Source organism: Apium graveolens, chromosome 6 (assembly GCF_009905375.1).
Source record: "Apium graveolens cultivar Ventura chromosome 6, ASM990537v1, whole genome shotgun sequence".
In the NCBI taxonomy this organism is placed as follows: domain Eukaryota; kingdom Viridiplantae; phylum Streptophyta; class Magnoliopsida; order Apiales; family Apiaceae; genus Apium; species Apium graveolens.
Genome location: NC_133652.1, coordinates 113,090,707 through 113,100,981, shown reverse-complemented (window position 1 = coordinate 113,100,981; position 10,275 = coordinate 113,090,707). Strand labels below are relative to the sequence as shown.

Sequence of the window (10,275 nt, the reverse complement as noted above, 5' to 3'; positions counted from 1 at the left end):
TTTCCGAGAGAGAATACCTTTCATAAACTTTGCATAACTAGGCGTATGTTTAAGAGCCTTAGCGAAAGGTATGTTGATATGAAGTTTCTTGAACACCTCCAAAAACTTCTCAAATTGCTTGTCCAGCTTTTTCTTCTGCATCCGCTTAGGAAAAGGCAGTGGATGATAGATCTGTTTCTCCCCTGTATTACCCTCAAGAGGAGTGTGCTCAACAGTAGTCTTCCTTGGTTCCACTTCTACTTTATGCTGCTCTACTTCTTTCTCAGCCTCAGCTTCTTCAGTCAACACCTGAGTTTCTTCGGGATTCACAACCTTTCCAGACCTTAAAGTGATTGCATTTACCTGCTCCTTAGCTTCCCTTTTTTCTGGCACTTCAGTTTCACTAGGTAGTGTACCAGGCTGACGATTAAGCAAGTCATTGGCAATTTGACCAATTTGATTTTCCAAGGTCTTGATGGAAATGGCTTGACTCTTGCACATAAGTTTTAACTCCTCTAATTCAGATTTTTAATTAGCTTGTTGCAGTTGGAATTGTTGTCTCGGTGCATATTACGGTTGCTGAAAACCAGGGGGGTTGTACTGCTTAGCTGGATATTGCTGATAAGGCTGTTGAACCGCATTCTGAGTATTGCTCCAACTGAAATTAGGATGATTGCGGTTATTGGGATGATAAGTGGCTGGCACAGGTTGCTGTGAGCGCTGAAATTTGCTCACGAACTGAGCTGATTCACTAGAAATTGCGCATTGATCAGTCTCATGGGCACCAGCACAAAGCTCACAGACACTAGCGATTTGATTAACTCCATAGTTAGCCAAAGTGTCCACCTTCATCGTCAAAGCCTTAAGTTGGGAAGCTATAGCAGTTGTTGAATCCAACTCCAGAATTCCTGCTACCTTTCCCTGAGTCGGTCTTTGGGAAGGATCCGGTACTCATTAGCAGCCATCAGTTCAATTAGTTCATAAGCTTCATCGTAGCTTTTAGCCACAAGGCTCCTCCTGATGCTGCATCAAGCATGAGTCTAGAAGTAGCACCCAATCCATTGTAGAAATAGTTAATAATCATCCAATCAGGCATGCCATGGTGTGGGCACTTCCTTAGCATCTCCTTATATCGATCCCAAGCCTCAGATAGAGATTCTCTAGTTTGCTGAGCAAACTGAGTAAGAGCATTCCCGATTGCAGCAGTCTTCGCCATAGGAAAGAATTTAATGAGAAACTTTTGAGCAAGATCTTCCCAAGTGGTGATAGACCCTGCTGGTAGAGAATGTAACTGACACTTAGTTTGTCCCTCAGAGAGAATGGGAAGAGTCGCAGCTTGATAGCATCTTCAGTCACATCATTGAATTTGAAAGTATCACAGATCTCGATGAAATCCCTGATGTGCATGTTGGGGTCTTGAGTAGGAGAACCCCCGAACTGAACTGAGTTCTGTATCATCTGAATCGTGCTTGACTTGATCTCAAAAGTGTTAGCCCTGATGGTTGGTCTGATGATGCTTGACTCAATGTCATTAATCTTAGGCTAAGAATAGTCCATCAAAGCCTTCGGGTTTTCTGCTTGATCACCCATCTCTACTAAAGCTGGTTCCTCGACTTTCTCTTCTTCTTCTACCTTCTTTTCTTCCTCAAAAACTTCCCTTCGAACCACCACAAGTTCTTCCTCGGTTTTATCCAGAGTTCTCTTACAAGTACGCGAACTCGTATGCATACACTCTCGCTAGAGTACCTGAAAATAAGACAAGGAAACAAATAAGTAATAATGTCCGAGTCAATGAACTTTAACCACCACTGATGGAAAGCACATAAACTATAAATTAACACTGCAGTCCCCGGCAGCGGTGCCAAAAACTTGTTAGTCGCTAAACACACGCTAATAATACACGCAGGTATACGAGTTCGCAAGTAGTATAGAATCATTTCTAGTTCGTTCCCACAGAGACTGGTGTTGCTTAGCTATGAAATTTATGCACTTAAGCAACAATGTATGGTTATAATTTAATGCTAAGACGATAACAATTTGAGTTGTATATACTACGAATTAACCTAATGATTATAATTAAGAGAATAAAGAGAATTGTATATTATATGAGACAAACATGGGATTATAACTTCATTAAATACTTCATTAGATAACCTTATTGTTCTTAACCTCAGCATGCAATGGTGATGACACTAATCAGATAACACGAAACTGCTAAACGCCAACTTCCGTTGCACGAATAACATACTACTAGACATCCACAAAAGAGATAGTAGATGAATAGACACCAATTATATTGAGACCCTATATGTCTATGGAATTTGACAACATAACGGTTTAAAGCACAAGTTATCTATCATGATTACATAGGGCAAGTAAGATGGTTAAAATTACCTACGAATCATGCATAACAATAACACATGAACCTATGCTAGCATGGCAAGTTCTAAATCCTTAAATTCATTGCCGCTTCATTAAGAATTAACACACTATCTTACAAGTTCGTGACTCTTATAAGACGAATAAGCACAACCAATACTAGCTTATCATTTTATCACCACACACTAAGGTATCGAAACAATTTAACTAAAGAAATCCATAAATAAATCCGCTAGAACCCCATGATAACGATTAGCCCATAATCGGACTTATCATCAACGTGAGTTCCGATGAAAACAAACGTAGTCTTTATAACGGATAAATAAAACCAAGTTCGAAACAAGAGTAAAGTTCACAAATAAGAAAACTAGCATCCAAATTATAACTTAAACAAAGATTCATAAGTAAAAACAAGATCTTCCTCGTCTTTGTTGAATTGTGCTAAAACGGTCTTCTTACGACTCTCCTTACGCTCTGGTACATCTCTCCTATGAAAACGTTCTTATTTGAATATATATATAGCAGCCCTAATCAATCTGGAATTCTCCCAATTAGAATTGCATTAGAATCAGGATTTAAAACTTTAGCACCGGCGCGACCGAGCGCTATCACAGCGCGGGCGCACTGTCATTCTGGAATCCTGACGCGGCCGCGCGCTATCACAGCGTGGGCGCGCCGTCCTTCTGGGAAAAACTCAGATTTCATCTTTTTTCTTGTTGCTTCGAGCCGGCTTTCCACGAGCTTTTATTATAACACCACTTTGACACCAAATTAGCACCAAAACAATGTTAATTCACCTGATTACCTAGATAATGCATGAAATGCAAAAACAATAGAAAACACATTAAAACATTTAACAACTTGAGTACAAATACATCAATTCAAAGCTTATTCGAGCATAATAAAGTGTCATAAATGCCACTCAAAAAATACTATCTCAAAATACCTTTCTCTGTACAGAATTCATTTAGAAATGCATTTTTGAATTATGTCCCATTGTCTGATCTGATCATTCTGACAGTTAATTTCGCTTCCAATTCAATCTTCTTTATATGATCAACTATCAATTGTGGTGCTTCATCCTTTGATTGCAAGAACAACACCCATGTGTACTTGGAGTAATCATCGACTATCACTAAAGCATATCTTTTCCTTGATAGTGATAACACATTCACTAGGCCAAATAAATCCATATGAATTAACTGAAGAGGTTCAGTTATGCTTGTCATTTCCTTGCTTCTGTGTGATGCTTTTTTTAATTTCCCCTTTTCACATGCTTCGCAGAGTCCTTCTTGACAGAATTCCATTTGTGGTAGTCCTCTCACCAATTATCTCTTAACCAGAGAGTTCATTGTCTTGAAGTTTAAGTGCGAGAGCTTCTTGTGCCATAACCGACTTTGTTCTGATGAAGCTTTGCTATAACAACATCTCATAACTCCATCACATGTAGACTTCAAGTCAGCTACGAACAGGTTACCTTTCCTTACTCCCTGAAAAGCAAGCTTCTCATCCTTCATGTGAATGATCAAACATCTTTCTGGTCTGAAATCAACATTGTATCCTTTGTCACAAAACTGACTGACACTCAAAATATTATGCTTCAAACCTTCCACAAGAGAGATGTTTTCAATGATGACATTCCCAATTTCCAAATTGCCATATCCCTTTGTAAATCCTTTGTTGTCATCTCCATATAGGGCCAGCTTTCTCAACTACACCTGTGAGCAGGGACTTTTCTCCTGTCATGTGCCTACAACAACCACTATCCAGAGTTCACATGATCTTTTCCTTTCTTACCTTACCCTGCAAACACAGATTGATTAAGAAGACTTTGGTACCCAAACTTTCTTGGGTCCTGAAGGTTTAGGGGTAGAAATAGAATAAATAAATGAAACCTTTACAAGCTTAGCTTTCACTTTGACTGACTCCTTCTTAATGCTAGTCTCAACAGAGTTGTCAGACTTAGAGATAGGAGGTACTACAGTCTTGGCCTGAATGCTCATTACTGTTAGGAATATGTTATGAACTTGATGATAAGTTAACAAAACACCTTAGTAGATTCAACTTAGTGAATTTTGTAGCACTCGACGGATGATCTAATATAGTCCCGACGGATGAACCTTTTTAGTCCCGATGGATGACAAATTAACATCCATCGAGTGAGTAGCTTATGTAACAAATAAGTTTTGTAGCACATTTCTGCAAGCAACATTGTGTAGATTCTGTAGGAGTATATGAGTCATGATGACTACTAGTGGATATATAGAATAGGGTGACTAATTGTAAATATAAGATGTCTTCTAATTCTGTATAAATGAAATAGAGTTAAATGACATAAAAGGCTCCCGACGGATGATCAACAAAGCTCCCGACGGATGACAAGCATAGTCCCGACGGATGATCAAATTCAAATAGATGGTGACAGTGACAACACAGTCACATGCGTTGGGTGTTTGTAAAAAGAATGTGGCAGCCTGTTAAGCAGGAATTTGAGAACAAAGAAGCATTACCATTTCCATGCAATTGTGAAGATATTCAAAGATCCTGGAATAGAGTAGTGAAGTAGCATGAAGTTAGACTATATATGTTTTGTTTTATTATCTTGTTTCATTATCAAGTAAACTTGGTGATATATAAACCAAGTGTAGCAAGTAGAACAATTAACTAAGCAAGCCTACTTTCAGAGAAACAAATCAAGCTGTATGTTGTAAGCATTTCTCTGTAGTTTAGTTGTTCAAACTTGTAAGCAGCTGTGAGCTATTCGAAGCTTCACATGGTTCTCATTTGATATATATATATATATATATATATATCTGGTGGATACTTTCAAATCCACCAGAAAGTTTTAAAACTTGTGTTTTTCTTACTTAGTGTTTTGATTTGTATCTCTTTTTAATTCCGCACCATTGCTTATCAAACACTGTTATATTTATCAAGTTAGAATAATCTTTAAATTTGAAAAAGTAGCTAGAATTACATTAACCCCCCTTCTATAATTCTTGTTGTATTGTGAGGGAATACAAATTGGTATTAGAGCAAGCTCTTGAAGAACAAAGAGTATAAAGATCACAATAAATAACAAGATGAACAAAAAAAGGATGTTGGAGTAAAGATTCCATTTCTGGATAAAGACAACTATCACCACTGGAAGGTGAAGATGCACCTACATCTTCTTTCCCAAGATGAGGCCTATGTGAATTGCATAGAGAGAGGTCCTCATGTACCAATGAGTGCTGCAACTGGCAATGAACCATTTGTTCCAAAACCTAGGCATGAATGGTCAAACCCTGATATTGAGCAAGTCAGGAAAGATAAGAATGACATGAATATATTATTCAATGGAGTTGATGGTGATATGTTTGATAACATCATTAACTGTAAAACAGCCAAAGAGGTTTGGGACAAAATCCAGATTATCTGTGATGGTACTGAGCAAGTAAGGGAAAACAAGATGCAGCTACTAATTTAGCAATATGAGCATTTCCACTGTGAAGAAAGTGAGTCTCTCACTGATATTTTTAGTAGATTTCAAAAGCTATTAAATGCTCTAAAGTTGCATGGAAGAGTATATCAAACAAAAGACTCTAACCTCAAGTTCCTTAGATCTCTTTTAAAAGAGTGGAAGTCAATGACAGTCTTATTGAGAAACTCACAAGATTACAAGAAGTTCACCATGGAGAGACTGTATGGCATCTTGGAAACCTATGAACTTGAAATAGAGCAAGATGAGAGGATGGAGAAAGGTAGGAAGAAAGGAGGGTCCATAGCACTGGTTGCTGAGTTAGGAAAGGAAAAGGAGATGAAGGTAGAAGCTGTTGAGTCTATATCAAAGGCCTGTGAAAACAAGGGTAAAGGGCTGATAGCTGAAATGAAGATCACTTGAGCCAAGATGACATGGATGATATTGATGAACATCTAGCATTCTTACCCAGAAGATTTGTCAAGCTCAAATTCAAGAAGAATTTTGAAGCAGCTAAGTCAAACAGAAACATGGTTGATAAGTCAAAATTCAAGTGTTTCAAATGTGGCTTGGCTGGTCATTTTGCCAGTGAATGTAGAAAGTCTGATTCCAGCAAAAAGAAGTTTGAGCCTGTTGATTATAAACATAAATACTTTGAGTTGCTCAAATAAAAGGAAAGAGCTTTCATCACACAGGAGAATGATTGGGCTGTAGATGAATTGGATGAAGATGAAGAAATAAGCTATGTCAATCTAGCCCCAATGGCCAAATCTGATGAAAAAAACAAGTTTTTCAAGCAATCAGGTAATCACCACTAACCTAGCACATTTATCTAAAGCTGAGTGTAATGATGCAATAAATGACATTTCCACAGAATTAGATCACCTGTGTGTTACACTTAAGTCCCTCACTAAGGAAAATGCTAAAATTAAAGAAAATAATTTGTTTTTAAGTGAGAGGAATAATGTGATAGAGTCTCAGTTTATTGAATTTGAGAAATTGAGAATTAAGTGTAAGATTGCTATGGATGAATTAACTGAGTCCTTAAAGAAAGAAGAGATTTTAAAGAAGCAGCTTGAACGAGAACAAGAAGTGATTAAGCCATGGAAATCATCCAGAGATGTCCATGCTCAAATCACTAAAGTTCAAGGTATTGAGTCCTTTTGTGATGTAGCCTGGAAGAAGAGTAAAGAGAAGCTTGAGTCCAATTTGGTTGAAAGATTGCTTATAGATGTGGACTCGACGGATGATGAAAATCATCCGTCGGATAATCAAAAAGATTATTTGTCGAGTGACAAGGAGCCACATCCGTCGGCTGTGAGTAAACCAGTTAGCAAAGCTAAGCTAGCTAAGTTGAATGAGAAATATGGATTAGTTTCTAAGAACTTTATTCCAAGAAACTCAAGTCAAGTCAGGAAGGAAAAGAAAGTTAATGTTGATCATCTGTCTATCAAGCAATTGAATGACAGTTTAGAAAGGATTGAGGTTAAAAGAGAAGCTAAAAAGAAAAACAATAGAAATGGGAAAGTAGGAATTAACAAACATAACAACTACACACCTGATAAATATGCACCAAGAAAAATCTGTGTTAAGTGTGGTAGTGTTAATCATTTGTCTGTTAATTGCAAACTTGCCATGCCTACTCATATATCTGCACCCTCTTCTTTTCCCAACATGACTGCCATGCCTACCATGCCTATGAATGCTATGTCTACTCAGAATATGAATGCACAATTTGCTAATATGCCATTTGCACCTAATCCTTATTATGCTACATTTAGTATGCCTCAAATGTCATTTAGCATGCCTTACTGGAATAACATGTTTGCAAATAATATGCCTTTTCCTGTTATCAAAATGTGCATGATAATTCTGTTTTAATGATTGGTTTCAAAGGTCCAACTCAGATGACTAAGGATGAATCATAAATTCCCAAGTCAAATGAGATCAAACCTAAGAAACCAAAGAAGAAAGCTAACAAGGCAGGACCCAAGGAAACTTGGGTACCAAAATCAACTTGATTTGATTTTGATGTGTGCAGGGAAATAGAATGAATCTTTGGTATCTAGATAGTGGTTGCTCAAGGCACATGACTGGAGATTCTACCCTGCTCACTGAGTTCAAGGAAAGAGCTGACCCAAGTATTACTTTTGGAGATGACAACAAAGGTTAGACTATGGGATATGGCTTGATTTCAAAAGACAATGTCATCATTGAAGAAGTTGCCCTAGTGGATGGTCTCAAGCATAATCTGTTGAGTATCAGCCAGCTTTGTGATAAGGGTAACTCAGTTACTTTCAATTAAGAAGCCTGTGTTGTGACAAACAAAAAGAGCAACAAAGTGGTTCTCGCTGGAGTGAGAAAAGGAAATGTGTACTTAGTTGACTTCAACTCATTAAATGCAGAATCAGTTATTTGTCTTCTCAGTAAAGCAAGTCAAGATGAAAGTTGGCTTTGGCACAAGAAGTTGTCCCATTTAAACATCAAGACCATAAATGAACTTGTCAAGAAAGAAATGGTTAGAGGTATTCCTCAAGTGGAGTTTACTAAGGATGGACTGTGTGATGCCTGCCAGAAAGGAAAGCAGATCAAAGCATCATTCAGAAAGAAACTTGATTCAACAATTGAAGAACCTTTGTAATTTTTACACATGGATTTGTTTGGACCAGTCAATGTGTTGTCCATCTCAAGAAAAAGTTTTTACCTAGTAATTGTGGATGATTTCTCAAAGTTCTCTTGGACATATTTTCTAAAGTCCAAAGATAAAGCTAGTGAAATCATCGTCAATCACATAAGGCAAGTGAACAATCATCCTGATTTTAAAGTAAGAAGAATCAGGAGTGATAATGAAACTGAGTTCAAGAATTCTATGATGAGATCATTTTATGAAGATAATGGGATTATGCATGAGTTTTCTGCAGTAAGAAATCCATAAAAAAATGGAGTAGTGGAAAGAAAGAACAGATCTCTTATTGAAGCTACAAGGACAATGCTTGAAGAATCAAAGTTACCTACATATTTTTGGGCTGAAGTTGTGAATACTGCCTGCTACACTCAAAATATCTCTTTGGTAAATCAAGCAAAGTGCATGACACCCTACCAATTGTTCAAGAATAGGAAGCCAACTCTAAATTTTCTTCATGTCTTTAGCTGCAAGTGTTATATCTTAAGGAATCAAACTGATCAACATGGAAAGTTTGATGCTAAAGCAGATGAAGGAATTTTTGTTGGATATGCTGTGGGAAAAGCATATAGAGTCTACAATCTTAGAATATGGAATCAGTACATGTTATGTTTGATGATAAAAAGATTGAAGGACTGCAAGATTGAGATATCCATGAAAGCCTCAAGTTTGATAATGTGGAGATGGTTAGTGATGACAGTGATGATGAAAGTGATCAAGAAACAGTGACTAAGGATAATGCAGAAAAATCTACAACTAATGAAGCACATAATTTAACATCTGTCGAGTTATAAAATGCTTCATCCGTCGGGAGACAATCTGCCTTATCCTTCGGGAGACAATCAGCTTCATCCGTCGAGATACAAAGTGCATCATCTGTCAGAACAATGAGAGAAGCTGAGAATCAAAACAGATCACCTATAGAAAGTACCCCTTTCTCAAATCAAAGATTCACAAACTCAGGGGGAGTTTCTAATAATCAAAACTCAGTCACACATCAAGACAACAATGAGGCCTCTTTATCTAGAGCTAATCTACCTCAAAAAAGAAAATGGACTAAAGGCCACCCTTTTGAGCTCATCATTGGTGATGCATCTTCTAGAGTTCAAACAAGGAGAGAAACTCAAGGAGAATGTCTATATAGCAGCTTCCTACCTAAGGAAGAACCAAAGAAGGTAGAACAAGCTTTGTTATATCCTGATTGGATTTAGCTATGCAGGAGGAGCTAAACCAATTTGAAAGGAACAAGGTATGGAAGATGGTACCCAAACCTAAAGGAAAGAATCCAATTGACACCAAGTGGGTATTCAGAAAAAGATGGATGAAAATGGCATAGTGGTCAGGAACAAAGCTAGATTGGTTGCTAAGGGCTACTGTCAATAAGAAGGAATAGATTTTGATGAAACTTTTGCTCCTGTTGCAAGACTTAAAGCCATCAGAATTTTCTTAACCTATGCAGCTCATGCCAATTTCAAGGTCTATCAAATGGATGTCAAAAGTGCCTTTCTGAATGGAGATTTGGAGGAGGAAGTCTATGTCAGTCAACCTCCTGGTTTTGAAAATCCAAATTTTCCAAAATATGTCTAATATCTATTGAAAGCACTTATGGAATGAAGCAAGCGCCTAGAGCCTGGTATGACACGTTATCAAAGTTTCTTTTGGAAAATCATTTCACAAGAGGTACCGTTGATAAAACTTTATTCTTTAAAAATGTTAATGGCTCTAACATACTTGTTCAAATTTATGTAGATGATATTATATTTGTCTCTACAGA

General features: G+C 37.4%; 1 non-coding gene across 1 annotated transcript; it reads left to right on the top strand.

The window, feature by feature from the left end:
• The first annotated feature begins 1,073 nt into the window (after nucleotides 1–1,073).
• Nucleotides 1,074–1,180, top strand: LOC141669284 (small nucleolar RNA R71). Its single transcript, XR_012553571.1, has one exon. It is a non-coding gene; the product is annotated as a small nucleolar RNA R71 (small nucleolar RNA).
• The last annotated feature ends 9,095 nt before the right edge of the window (nucleotides 1,181–10,275 follow it).